The sequence below is a fragment of the Pistacia vera genome, unplaced genomic scaffold, assembly GCF_008641045.1.
Source record: "Pistacia vera cultivar Batoury unplaced genomic scaffold, PisVer_v2 Contig530, whole genome shotgun sequence".
In the NCBI taxonomy this organism is placed as follows: domain Eukaryota; kingdom Viridiplantae; phylum Streptophyta; class Magnoliopsida; order Sapindales; family Anacardiaceae; genus Pistacia; species Pistacia vera.
Genome location: NW_022196369.1, coordinates 95,540 through 111,012, shown reverse-complemented (window position 1 = coordinate 111,012; position 15,473 = coordinate 95,540). Strand labels below are relative to the sequence as shown.

Below are 15,473 nucleotides of genomic sequence, written 5' to 3'. Positions count from 1 at the left end.
TAATCTTGTAGTTTTCTCAACTTAACTTTTGTAGCTCCTCGTCACCTCTTGTACACATTTGCTTAATATATGAAAGAAATTTTTGGCCACTTGTGATAGTACTTTTATAACTTAAGCACTTCACTAAACGAATATAACTTATCTGACCATTGAACTTGTAAAATGTTATAAAGAACAAGATTATTTAAAAAACGATTTGAGATCACAACACAAGTTTCTCTTCGAGAGGAAATGGAACAATCTTATTCATAATACTTACAAGAAGGAAAATTTTACAAGTAAAAGGAAATGATCAAAGCTATAAGTGAGTTTGAAATTACTGATAATAAGGGCAAAGATGCTCAACATTCCAAGCTTGCAGCACTTAGGAACCGTTAAACCTTTTGAGGTGATACGTCTCAGGTCGTATTACCTTAGTGATGTGGTATGGACCTTTCCCAGTTCGGTTCCAATACCCCTGCACTTGGTTCCCTTGTGCTGAGAATGACTTCTTTTAGAACCAGGGTGCCAACTTGAAAGTCCCTTCTCCCAACTTTAGAGTTGAAGAATCTTTTTGCACACTACTGGTAGGAAGCTATCCTTAACCGAGCCTTGTCGTGGTTTTCTTCAACTAAGTCCAGTTCGTTGTATGCCTCATTAAAAAATTCCCTCCGAAGTGAACCGGTTCCTACTTCTAGTGGAATCATCACCTCGCAGCCATACGCTAGCGAGAAAGGTGTTTCTGAAGTAGAGGTACTCAGAGTTGTCATATATGCCCATAGTGTTAGATATGTGCTCTAGAGCCAATTAATTATTGTAAAATTGACTCCGTAATAAATGTTTATTTATCAATAAAAGGCATATTCTTCTATATCGTGTATGTAATGATATATGTCTTTAGGATGGTAGAACCGTGACGAGGGTATCAAGTGTTTCAAATCTTGATAGTGAGAACCCTTTGATCATATATGGTGGCCATTCTAGAAATGTCTATAGCCTTATTATTATTCTGACCAAGGACACAGATGATATGGTAAGGTAATCCTAGTGTTGAACGACCTTGTCGAAAGGCAGTGACTGTAAAAGCCCTCCCTAGCCGGGTATTTCCTAAGTATCCCTTGGCCATTGAGAACCTAGAAAACACACGCCTAGGAAAGAAGTTTATTTTAAAATCCTATTTAAATAATAAACCTGTAGTTTAAAAATATATATATTTTTAATTCAATTTAATTTCTAAACTATAATAAGTTCATTGTACAAGTCAAAAATATAGTTTCCTTTCTTGGAGTAAATTATGAAATCCATAGTAGTACTTACTAGAACATACACACTTTTACAAAATTTACTAGCAATTTGATTTCCTTTATTAACACAAACATATATACTCCATAATAACATGGACATATTTACTGCATTATGAGATATAAACATAATTACTACACTCAATACTAGCAAAACCATTCAATAGTCATAATTAAAACATCCCTTCATGCTCATAGCGTCCCTCGGAATCCTCTCCCAGCTTCATGCCTTAATCCTTACCTGCAAAACATTTTAAAACATTTCGTGGGGTGAGCGCTAATCGCTCAGTAAGGAATATGGCCATTTATAAACTATTAAGGTTCATTATACATCATTTTACAAGTATATTACTTAGGACCTTACCTACCTACAAAATATGACCTTCATTCTTTAACATAACAAGTTCATAAAACATATCATACACTTTGGACTTTTCTCATAAACATAAGTCATAACATAATCATACATAATATAACATAGAACATATATGACTTATGAAATATTCATGTACATGGCATGCTTATTTCTTTTGTCTTTATACTTGATGGTTTCATTAGTCTTTGTTATCCGATCGGATTCATTTAAACCATTACCTTGTTCTTGGTCGTCACCTCAAAGGACTCATGGTTTCCATAAGAATTCCATTCCTCTGATCTTGGTTTATACCTCAAGAGACTCATGGAATTCATTCTTTAACATTTCATAAATTTTTCATAAGACAACTAAATAAGCTATATGCATTACCATTATGAATGCAAACATATGGACTAACATATCCCATGCTCAATCATACTATATTCTCCTACTAAACTTCTTAACTTAATTCATTTAATTTCTCATACAATTCAAGGAATTTTGGTATTAAGTTTATTCAGGGGTTTATTAGAATTAAAAACAAATGGGAATTTCCATTAAGAAGGTGGATGCCATATAGTTCATCACTTTTCAAGCAATTTTTCCCTTATCTTCCAATTCGAATTGATTTTTGGCTAAAACATAAAAGTTTTAGGTCTGTTACTCAAATTTTTAATACTTCAAGAATCAACTCAATCGGACTTCTATAACTTCAGTTATGACCGATTCAGTGAAGCATGTACAATATAAGTCTTAAAAAGCCAAATCCGAATTCTATTTATTTTAACCATGTCATCTTCATTTGCACATTCATATCATTTGCCATATCATTCTAAGTATAAAAGGCCATAAAAACCTGCCTTTTTACAGAACCAAAAAGTTCCAAAACATCATCCAACTACAAATCTCTTAATTGGCATAATCATCCTCCATATGCACACATACACTAATCAACACACCCATTTAAACAATCCATAACCAAAACATAGCATCACACTCATATTAACATAAATAAATGTAAGTTCCATAAACCCTAGGTGTTATCAATTGTAGTCATAAGGGAGATTTTTTCCTTACCTTAGTATTAAAAGCACGAAGACACTCCTCCTTAGCTCCAAAGGTTCACCCTTTCTACCTTATACACATAAACACTTATGAATTTCCCTTTTAACTAAAAGATCAGAACAACTAGGGTTTTGAAACTCACCTTAAACCCTGAAATTAAAGTTCTTTAAGTGTGGATGGTGATCTCCTTTGAAAATCAACTTGAAATCCTATGAAAATTTGAGAATAATATGCTTGGATTAGTGGCTTTTATGGTGGATTTGAGAGATGAAGAAGAAGATGATGCATTTGGGGTGTACAAGGCCGACTCCTCTCTCTTAAAACCTTGTAAATATTTATTCCATTGGTACTCTATTATGATTGGTCAATAAAAGTTAGATGTAAGGATTATTTGGCATAAATTTTTCATATAAGGGCGTTTTGGTCATTTCTACCACAACATAATGATTAGCACTCATTTAATGCCATTTGACTTCTTCAAAACACTTAACAATTAAGCAATCCCATTAGGTAATGAAAAATTTACCCTTGATGCACTTTTATGGATACTTAAATCATATGGATTTTTATAAAAAGACCATTATACCCTTGGTTACCGTTTACGCCATTTAACCATATCAATAAACTTTATGACCATTCTACCCTTATTTCTCTTCAATGACATCACCCCTTACACTTTATAATGGTCACATCTCAAAATACATGTATATTGACCATTTTACCCTTCCATTAAAAAAAATTACTTAAAAAGGTAAATTTCATACCTTAGGGCATCAGAATAATAACGCGAGGTTTATAGTGACTGATCTCATTTGTCAAGGTTATTTGCCAACAACCTCATACGACACATGGGTGCTTGCTGTAGGCAAGTTCACTGGACAGACCCATCAGAGGATTCCATATAGATGGTAACCCTAGTGTCTATAAAAAAAATCCTCTAACAGATGGTGGTGCATGTGATCCTTAGACTTGAGATCACCGAAGTGCCTTGTGCACCAATTGGTGTAGTTTGACACTAGCCCAATTTAGTTCTATTCAGAGCTATCAATACGGTAGTGATTGGCTACATTGAGAAGTGTATCGAGACAATGGTAGATCGACAAAGGATTCATCACTCCTGGGTACAGGAGAAGTTATCTCACTGGGTAATTCAATAAATGGCAATGACACTAAATCTGTGGCCACATTGGGATTGCGTTGATGCTCAATCCAATTTAATATTCTTGTCATTGGTCTAATAACTGAATACAAACATGTCGAGGATATCTGAAGTTGATACTATTTTTGTATCTCAGTCTCGATGAGATAACAGTTGATGAAAGGATTTGATTGCACGGTAACCATACCGTTGATAGGCTGTGGTTTCGCTGAATCCGAATCTATCAGGTGGCCATGATGCCTTGCTAGGGGCCAATCTTGGTCTGTGTGTAGTGAGACGATTAATTGGTGTTAATCACGATACTACACACTACTAATATGATGAGGAGCCTACGAGTCACACACTTAGAAGATAATTTAAGAATCAATTTGTGAGAAGGGTATTTTCGTCTTTTAGGACGAAAGAGTATTTTGGTAATCTCTCAGTGCAATTAATTTGCTGAGGTTGTTGCTTGTATTTAATTTTAATATTAAAATGAAATTAGTGAGATTATATTTAAATATATCTATGTATATATTTAAATGAATTATTATTATTAATTAAATGTTAATATATTATTATATATATTAATTGATTTTAATTATACTAATAATTAATTATTTAAAATACCATAAAGGGTGTGTTTGGTTGCAAGGGTGAACTAGGGTTGGAGCCCATGACTATTCTTAAGTGGAGTAGGGTTTTAATTGTTGCACTATATAACTGCAACTTAAAATTAAAACAAATAGAAAGATTCATTCAATTAAAATCCTAGCCACCAAAAAGGTTCTCTCTCTCTCTCTCACGTTTTCTTCTTTAAGTGAAGAAGAAAATTTTTCAATTTTGATTGTTCTTGATTCTTGATGCCGGCAATTGTTCTAGCAAAACAATTATCGGTTCTTCGAATTATCTTCGTGTGGACTTCCATGAGTGTGATCCTACATTGGATCCATTAGCAAAGAATCACGTGAACAGTAGATGATGAACAGTAGCCGGTGAACAATGTTCGTGTCCAAAATCAAAGATATTTGGAAGAGCCTACAAACGTTAGTATGAACTAAATCCTTGTATGGATTTGTTTTTAATACAGTTTTATTTTACGTTTCAGTTTATGCAAGAAAACATTATAATCTGTACTCGGATCTTGACTCGTGTAATTGATTGATTCTTTTTAAATATTATGTTTTTCCACTGTGTGAATTCTATCAGTTACTAATAGATGTCGATCATTTTCGACCCCATTTCTCTTGCTAATCGTAGACCAGCAAGCAGCATTTCATATTTGACCTTATTGTTCGTAGCTTTGAATCCAAACCTAAGGATTCCATGAGTTCGAGTCTTTTCGGGATTGAGGAGTAGAAGACCAGCTTCGACCCTTCTTCTGTTTGAAGACCCATCAACACAAAGGCTCCAAGTTGATAAGTTCTAAACAATTTCCTAGACAACTTTGCTGGCTGACTATTCAATTCTTGATCTGGCTGATAAGAGAGCTCTGAAATAAAATCAGCAACAACCTGCCTTTTTATTAGTGTCTTCGATCTGTAATACAGATCAAACTGACTTAATTCCATGGCCTATTTAAGCAACTTACCCGAAGCCTCTGGCTTTTGAAGAACTTGTCTGAGTGGGTAGTTGGTCAAAACATGGATGGTGTGGGCATGGAAATAAGATCGTAGCTTCCTGGAAGCAATCAGCATGGCATAGGCTAATCGTTCCATCTTTGGACACCGCGTCTTGGCATCCAGCACTGAACTTTGCCCTCTCCTGGATGAGAGCTGCGCTGACCGCATATTGAGAGATGGATAGGTAGATAAATAAGATTTCCTTGTGAAAATGCTTGGATAGAAGAGGTGGCTTTCCGAGATGTTCTTTTATAATCTGGAAGGCTTGCTCACATTCTGGAGTCCATTCAAACTTCTTGTTGGCCCTAAGTATATTAAAGAATAACAAGCAACGATCTGTTGCTCTCAATATGAAGCGACTGAGAGCTGCTATTTTCCCATTCAAGCTTTGAACTTGCTTTCGATTTGCTGGACTTTTCATATCTAGGAGAGCTCGGATCTTTTCGGGGTTGATCTCAATCCCCTAGTGGTTAACCATATACCCCAGGAATTTCCCTGAGGATACTCCAAATGAACACTTAAGAGGATTAAGCTTCATTCTATGTCTTCGAAGTACGTCGAACATCTTAGTGAGATGTGCTATGTGATCTGAAGCAACATGCGACTTAACTAGCATGTCATTAACATAAACTTCCATTGATTTCCCGATCTACTCGGAAAACATATGGTTAACCAAACGCTGGTAGGTTGCCCTAGCATTCTTTAGACCAAAAGGCATGACCTTATAACAGTACAGTCCTCGATCTGTGATGAATGAGGTATGTTCCTCATCAGGCTCATACATCAAGATCTGATTATACCCCGAGTAGGCATCCATGAAGCTTAACAGCTCATGCCCAAAAGTGGCGTCGACGAGCTAATCGATCCTGGGCAAAGGGAAATTGTCTTTCGAACAGGATTTGTTGAGATTAGAGAAATCAACGTAATTTCGCCACTTGCCATTGGGTTTCTTCACTAAAACCGAATTGGTGACCCAACTCAGGTAATAAGCTTTTTGAATGAACCCGTTTGAGAGCAGCTTATCCACCTCAACTTTAAGAGCAGCTTATCCACCTCAACTTTAAGAGCAGCATAGCACTTCGGGTCCATGGCTCTTCTGTTCTGGTGAACCAACTTTATTACACTGTCAATGTTGAGTGCATGACATATTATGTTCGGGCTGATCCCGACTATATTAGCATTAGTCCATGCAAAAACCTCGATATTCTGTCCGAGAAGCTCATTAAATCTTCAGCGAGTTGAGGGTTGAGATTACTCCTAATTCTCAATACTCATGTTGACTCACGCTAGTCGACAGATACCTCAGACAGAGACTCAACTGACCCACTATGGGAATATTCCTCCTAAACACGAGGATCTATGATGTCTTTCACTGGACCTGACTGTGGTTCGATCCTGCTGATCGCCGTAACTTGCTTGGGAATGCCGATCGGCCTCCCTTTCCTTTTGCATGCCATCTGCACTGCTCTCACATAGCAGTCGTGAGATTCGCACTAAGACCCTTTAATTTCCCCACACCCCGTCAGAGTAGAAATTTCATCTTCAGATGATAGATGGAGGTGACAACCTTGAAACTTTGTAGTAGAGGTCATCCCAGAATGCCATTAAAAGCGGACAAACAGTCTACCACTAAGAACTTTGTCATCTTGGTCACTTCGTTGGTCTCGTCCAAAGTGACAAGAAGTGCAATCGTACCTTTGGGAATCAGATGATCCCTAGTAAAACCATAGAGAGGGATAGAGGTAGGCTTCAGATATGCCTCTTCTAATTGCATTTCCTCAAAAGCTCACTGAAATAGGATGTTCACAACGCTACCATTGTCCACCAACATCCTGTGGACTTCGCACCAACCTATTTCAGGCGCGATGATGAGTGCATCCTTATGGGGATAATGCAATCGCACCGCATCTTTTTCTGAGAAGGTAATCTCTTCTTCTCTACAAACCTTAGCAGGTCACGACGTCGTGCTCACCACACTCACAAGGTCATGGCGAGCTTTATGAGCATACCTTTCCTAAGCACCTTGAGAATGCCCCATGAGGTGCGGTCCTCCAAAGATGATCCCCACGAAGTAGAGACCCTTACAACCATGACGTTTCTTCCCTTCCCCTAGTCTTTATGATCCTTCTCTCGAACAGGAGTCAGACCATCAACATACTCCTTGAGTTGCCCCTACTTGATGAGGTCTTTAATTTCTTGCTTGAGAGCCCGACACTTATCAGTGTAGTGCCTATTATCTCGATGATAATGGCAATATTTCTTGTTATTTCTTGCCCAAAGAAGATTGTTCATGGGCGACAGCTCTCCGAGCAGGCTGACCTTTCCTAACTTATCCAGAATAGTCGATACTGATGCGTTCAGAGGAGTATATTGATTCTTGTCACGACCACGACGAAGAACCAGCGCATAATATTTCTTGGGCTAAAACTGTTGCTTCTTTCCCTTCCACTGATCGTCATTAGCCCATCTACGATTAGCTCTTCTACTACCCTCTCCCCGATCAAGAGCACTAGTCGAAGGACCAAAGTCATAGTGATTAAGAGCGACCACATAATTCTCTATACGGATGTACTTCTCTGTAAGGTCGTAGAAGCGGGTGAGGGAAATGTCATCCTCATATTACAGCTTTTTCCACAGGTCAGTCTGTGGGTGAACTCCCGCAATAATGAGAGTCTGAATAGATTCTTCAGGTGTGTTAGCCATCTTATGTAGCTCCCTATGGAACTTGTCAATGTGAGACTAGAAGGATTTATTCTTCTCTTATCGTATGTTGCTCAAATAGCTCAACGACATTAAGAACTTCCTATTCGCCTGGAAGTGTCTTAAAAATAACTAACTCATCTGCTACCACGAGTTAATAGATCCTGGCGGAAGTGATCTAAACCAGTGCTTGACGTGGGAAGTCAGAGTCATTACTAGACAATGACATTTGGCCAAGTTGGAAACTTGGTAAAGCTCCATGAGATCGTTGAACTCATAGAGGTGATCTTGCAGATCAGAATTCCCTTCAAATGCTCACATATCAAGCATTCTAAACCTTGACGGGAGAGGAGCAACTAACACTACTGGAGAAAAGGGAGATGCCTCAGTGACCTGCCCACACTCATTTTGTTGAGCTCTAAGCTAATCCAGAGCTCGCTATAACTCTTTAATCTGAGGCAGCGGAGCTAGCTAAGGATCACTCTCCGCAACGTGGGTTCGATCCTCACAATTGCGATTGAGGAAAGACTACAGATCGAACTCTTCCTCACCTTAGCTGAAAGCCCAAGCATACCTTGACACACGCTGACTAGAGCCTTGTGAAGGCAATGAATGGTTCGAGGAGTTATCTCGACCTCCACGATGATTAGAACCAACCTGCGATTGGTGGGGGTTTCCCTCATGATGATAGTCGAGGCCATCCTTCTGGCGATAGTGGGAATCTCCTTGCCTTGCACTCTTGTGGGGGTGCCTATGCGATGTGCACGGGACAGTTCATGATGCGACATATTGCCAAGTTGCAAAGCCACAGGTATTCTACCTACTTCATAACCGGTGATCGTTGGTCCCTTAGAGCCCTTTGGCCCATCACCTGCCACCTGCTTTCCTTTGTCTTTACACATTGTAGTGCGCTCGACATAGGCCTTCGCCTGTGTTTGCACATTAGCGTGACCTATAGGCATCTTCAGAGGTGGCATCGCCTTGTCGGACTCGGCTGGTACGACTTGATCCAAACGGTTTAACCTTCGGTTAACCGTTTGGACAGTACTATTGAACCTTTCTAGGTAATCCATCACAGTTGGGTCGAGCTGTGAGCTCGAAGAAATATCTGTCGCGGTACTTTACTGAATCGGGGGCACTTCAAGAGAAGTGTCATCCTGTACTCGGGGGACTTCCTCGTTGTTGAGGCTAGCTCGCTTTGTTTCAAAACCACGAGCCATTTGCTAGCGAACAAAATCGATTGATCAGAAATTCCTGATGAAGAGCAGATACTAAATTAGGCCCTCCTTCTAGCGCCAAACTGTTGATGCTTGATTTTTGACACCAACTATTCACACGTGCAAAGTGCTAAGCTGACTTAGAAATTATACGTGAATGAGAAATGATGGGAGACGATTTTTAAAGTGGTTCGGATGCTCTAAGCAAATCCTACGTCCACTATTTTTTTTTTATAAATAAGAGATTACAATCAAGTCACATGTAGCAATCAGAGAATAGAAATATAGAGAGGGAGAGTAAGTGTTTTTTGTTATCAGGATCCCGAAAATGAGAGGGGAGCTCTCTATTTATAGTAAGAGATTTCTGGGTAATGATTACAAGTCTGCAAGTGGGCAAGTGTCGTACAATTCCTATTCTGTTTCTCATTGGCTGATTGTACAGGAGATACCCTTAAATTGCGCAAGGCTTGGGTAGGTGGGCGACTCCAGCCACTCACTAGCCAAATCTTTACTTGCCAAGTTGATGACAGTCTTACTCCTTTCGCCCTTGGACGACGCGGCAATGCCTGAGCGGCACAAAGTCTTCCTGAACTTTGATTGGCTCTTGCTGACGTAAGCTTGCGTCAGCCCTAATTTATTGGACATAACAAAAACATATAATTCTGATTGAGGATATGAGAATCTGAAGTTAGAAAACTATAGCTATATAAATCTACTATTTTCCCCTTAAAATATCTATATTTCTTTAGGATTCCATCTTGAAGGAACGCAGCTTCTCTAACACTCTTATTGAAGCCTATTTTCCACAACAACATAAGCTTGCAATCTTTGAACCTCTGGGAAGTCCCTGAAAGCTTCACCAACTGCAATTTTCACTACCCTGGTGGCAATTCCCTGCCCCCAGTACTTGGCAGCTATAGCATACCCTATCTCAGCTCTACACCTCTCGTCGCCGGATCCTGGAGAGACGAAAACACGTCCGATCGAATGGTTATCAATGCATACTGATCTACACCAAGGGTGGGGGATGCATACTTCCTTTATGTAGGTGAAAGCTTATTCCTTGGAAGTGAAAGTGTTCCGTGTGATGGATCTTGTTACTTGATCATCACCTGCCCATGACATGAAATCATCAACGTCTGTTAACTTGAACGGACGGAGAGTGATGGTTGATAAATCAATCTCCAGTGATGATTTAGTTGTTGAGGTGGGTGGTTTTAAGAGAAAGGTGCTTAGGTAGGAATACGTCAAGTCGAGATAGTAATCATGAATTAAATAACTGTTTTTTTTTTTTTTTTTTTTAACTTTTTAGTTTAGCATTTTCTTGCATTCACTGTTCAGTTTGATCCTATCAAAAGGATCAACGAGTACTTGTTGTTTAATGTTACAGCACAGTATGAGATAACCGAAGTGTAGTTTTAATTGATTGAAATTAGGTTGTTATTTATTCGTAAGTTAAGAAATATTTTAATCTTATAGATTAATATGGGCAGTCATATTTATCTCGGTCAAAATCAGCTTTAGTGAGACGATTGGCAGATAAGCTCTATCGTTGAGAAGGAAATAAACCCCAATCACCACTTAAGGCCTTAAATGCAGAGACAATCTGGAGATAAATGACTTGTGATATCAGGAGGCATGTGTAGCCTAGAGTTAGGAGGATCATAGAAATAAGATTTTGTCAAAAAACAGAGCAAATATTTGACATAGATTGGACAGGGGCTGCCCGAACGCAGTCCCCCACCGCCACAAATTACGACGCAGCCACTTGCCATGTGCAATGGAGGCCACCACTCTTGGCCATGAGTCTTCTGATCAGCAATTCACCCCATCCAGGCAGGTATGTTTGCAAGTTGACTTGGCTACTAATTTCTGTGTTTTGTCAGTACCTCTTTCTTGTCTTTGAGAAGTATTTCCTAAGCAGCTTTTTATTGTACTCCTACAAATACAACCCAAAAAAAAAGAAAAAAACAACTTAGAACTAGGTAGAAATGTGTTTCTAGTAAAGTAATTCAAAATAAAATATCGCAGGATTTGCCCATGAGCCCATGATTATATGTTTCTATGTTTGTGATCCGAACACTACTAACAGTTTAGTGAATTGAATCCAATAAAATGCTCCGTTAGAATGGAACAAAAATCAAAGGAAAAATTTTGTAAGTATAGTATATTGATTTTTTATATACATTTTTATCTTATTAAAATTTAAAATGGGGCTTAATAGAGAATAGGTGGGGGCTATTTAGTATCACTCATCATTAGGTTTTTTTTTAATTAATATCAATTACACCCTTAATATTGAAATGAACGTAAAATGCATATTGAATGGAAATTTAAGCTTTAATAACTAATTTATAAAAATGTTTGAAAAATAATTAATTAATAATTAATTAATTTTTTTTTTTTTGGGTGAACAGAGGTGTTCGGAGCTGCTTGCGTGCACTCAACTAATCTCCTAAGACCTAAAGCGAGTAGCTAGATAAATCCCCCTAGTGACCACCCGACCACATCTCTATTAGTACTTAAGAAGACTTGAACTGCCACCCTTATTAGTGGTTAGGGGGACTTAAACTCAAGAACCTATGTTGAACTTCTTTGCTCTTTTACTATCAAGTCACCCATGATGGTTAATAATTAATTTGTTTTAAAGCATATTATGGTGTCATTTTTTTAGAATGTTATCGTCCATACTAATCAGGAATGCACCAATTTGTAAATTACATTGAAAGATACAATGACGGATTACATTGTCCCTGTTGGTATGGACCAAAGTAAACCTGAATACACTTATATATTTGTTATCCACTGATATAAAGTAAATGAATAATCTGAATACAATGAAAAGTTATTATAGTCCTTTGGGAGTTGTCCAAATGCTCTTGACAAACATGATATATGGAAAAGTATTGGTGTAATGATCCAAGTCATAATTAAATTTCTTCATACATTGGCTGTAGAAATTTAACTATCTTTTTTTTTTTTTTTGGTCCTAGGTGACTGGCTAGTTTACGCATATCTAATTAATCTTTGAGGTTTATTGAACACCCTATAAACTCAAAGAACCAAGTAAACCATAATATTATATGGTAAGTGACTCAAATGTTTGAACCTAAGAACTCAAGGAGGAACAAACTTCTTGACCGTCAGGCCAATTCCTTAGGGTTAATTTAACTACCATTACTTGCTTCTAACTTGGAAAAGGAAGCCATGTTGGTACTTGTTTATTGAAGTTTCCTTTCTCCACATTTCTTCTTTACTTAAAAAGTCAAACTCTTGGTCATCCTTTCCAGTGTTATACACAATGTGTGACATTATATAAAGTTAGTTGCGGCTGATTTGATTCCTGGAACAATTTATATGCTGGGAAAACCAAAGATGCTACTGGGCATCAATTGTCTGTCAATTTGATTGATTGTGATTCTTAATACTATATTTGGATGAATACTCGTTTTTTTGTTATCATTCTGCTATCTGATGGCCTGGCCCTTTTATTTTGGAAATAGGTATGATCTATGCTCTCGATCAGAGATGGCAGTCGCCTCGCCTTGTGCGAGCGTGAATGGGACAGGGACGGATTTATTACCCGATCCTGGGGACAGGACCAGTTGAACGATAAGATTACCCTTACATTTCTATAATCACAAATACCCTCCCTATATATCCATTTTTCCCACACACCATGACCTAACCCTAAACCTCCACACTAGTGGCCGTCCCTCGCCTCTCACCGCCACTGCCCAAGGTGATGTTGTTCGCCTGTTTTCCTTCGATTCTCCAGTTCTCCTTCTCTTTAGCTTTTCCTGGACGGATTTTTCGTTCTTCATCGCTATCGTCTTTACCATTTTCATGTTAAAATCATTGCTTTATTATTTTTTTGTGGTTCTTGAAATTATTTGTTTTTATAGCTAAACAACTTTGGTTACTTGTTTCGTTTGTGTGTTAATGGGTTTTACTTTAATTTTTGTTGCTTTTATTTCTCGTTTTCAAATCTTTGGTAGGTTGCATTTTACTATAGAGCTTTGAAAGGCTTCAATTTTTTTACTACAACAATTTACAAGTAAGAACCGACTTGCTTGATTTTTCTTTTTCTGTTTTGAAGTGTGTTGATGCTTGATTTTAATACCAACAACTTTACACATATAAAGTACTATAAGTGGTTCAAATATTTAAAACGAATCTTATATTCACTCTGATTATTATTTGATATTGCCTGTAAGACTACAAAGATTGAATAATGCTTTGTTTTATAAAAAAATAATAGTTGAAGCTCAACTGAATACTCAACTCCCATATGTTAGCCCCTTTTTCTATGAAAGAGGTGTTTATTTATACTTTAAGTTCAATGTATGATATTTAACAAGTTATCTACTTGTGTGAGAATCCTTCCTTCCTCTTGATCTTTTCTGGGATAAGGTTGATAAATGCTATTAATAACTAGGGTGGTTTGAGCTGCCAGTAATGTTATTTGGTCCTTTAGCACATGTTGAATTTTGATTGAGGATTAGCTGGCGCTCATTCTAATTGATGGTGCTGATATCATGTAATTTCATCTATAACAAGTGTTTTCTAATGGATTCCAAGCGGCTTCACTTCCTCTTGTTGAAGAAAGAAACCTGGTTGGTTTGTCTTGCTCAATCGGCGAATTGCTATTTGTAACACTCTTGAGAAGCTTTATTTTTTCATAAACGTATGCCTGCAGCTTAACACATCAGGGAAGTCCTTGAAAATTTCATTAACTGCAATTTTCACTGCCCTGGTGGCGATTCCCTGACCCCAGTACTTCCCAGCTATAGCTACCCAATATCAGCCCTAAACCTGTCATCGCCTGATCCGAAAAAGATGGGAACGAATCCGACATATTGATCTACCCAAGGGTGGGGGATGCGTTTATCCTTGTGTAAGTCAAAGCTTCTCCCTTGGAGGTAAAAGTGCCCAACCGATGAATTTTGTCACTTGATCATCACCAGCCCACAACTGAGATCATCAACATATATCAACTTGAATGGACGGAGAGTGATGCTTGAAAATCAATCTCCATTGCACTATTAGAGTAAAAACGATCAAAATGTTAGTAGTTGATTAATGGATTTAAACCAACTTTAGGATATTTAGCGAAGAGTGTGTTGAATATCACCGCGGCCTCTCTCGTTACCAAGAGGTCTCCACTTGTTTCCCAAGTATTTATATCTTTGTCACGTTCAGGCAAGAAAATTGATCATAAATTTTATGATTCCTCTAATATTTGATATGTTATCCAATTAACAAGTTGTAAGACCGGATTTTATATATAAAAAAAGGTATATGTCACAGAAGCAAATAAATGCGGATCTTCTTTGTGTTTTTTCTTTTTTTGGTGAACCTCTGGTCTCCCCATACTCGTAGGTATGAGATTAATCTTCATCAGGCTCGGGTAAGTACCCCTGACCGCAAGATGCTTCCAGTGTAATTTGAACCCCTAACATTGCAGGATCTCCTTTGTGTTGATAATTTTATTAGCGTTCATCTAACACTAAAGCATAAGCTTTTAAAACAATTGGGCAGTCCTTGAAAGCTTCTTAACTGCAATTTCACTGCCCTATGGCAATTCTCTGATCCCATTACTTGGCAGCTATAACTACCCTATCGAATCCTGCACCTGCAATGCCGGATCTGGAGAGATAGAAACGAATCCGATCCAATGGTCATGAATGCAATATTGATCTACGCAAGGGTGGGGATGCATACCTCCTTTATGTAAGTGAAGTGAAAGTTTTGTATTGTGATGGATCTCATCACTTGATCATAACCTGCCCAAACATGAAATCATCAATATATACAGAATAATACACATACACAATCACTCCTAAGTTTTACATATTAATTAAAACTCAGTGTCATACATTCTTGTACAAATTGAACTCAGACATCTGATCTTGAGTTCTGCTTGGAGAATCTGGTGCTAGAAAACTATAGATATACAATCCCTTAATTTGCCCTTTATATAACTATATTTCCTCAACAGACCCTCCTGATGAAACCCAGCTTTCTCTAACACCTTTGAGAAGCCTTATTTTCTACAAAAACGTATGCCGCAACCTTAACACATCAGGGAAGTCC

General features: G+C 37.9%; 1 pseudogene; it reads right to left on the bottom strand.

Moving 5' to 3' along the window:
* Positions 1-11,092: 11,092 nt before the first annotated feature.
* On the bottom strand, positions 11,093-11,221 carry LOC116107263 (annotated as a pseudogene).
* Between the last annotated feature and the right edge of the window lie 4,252 nt (positions 11,222-15,473).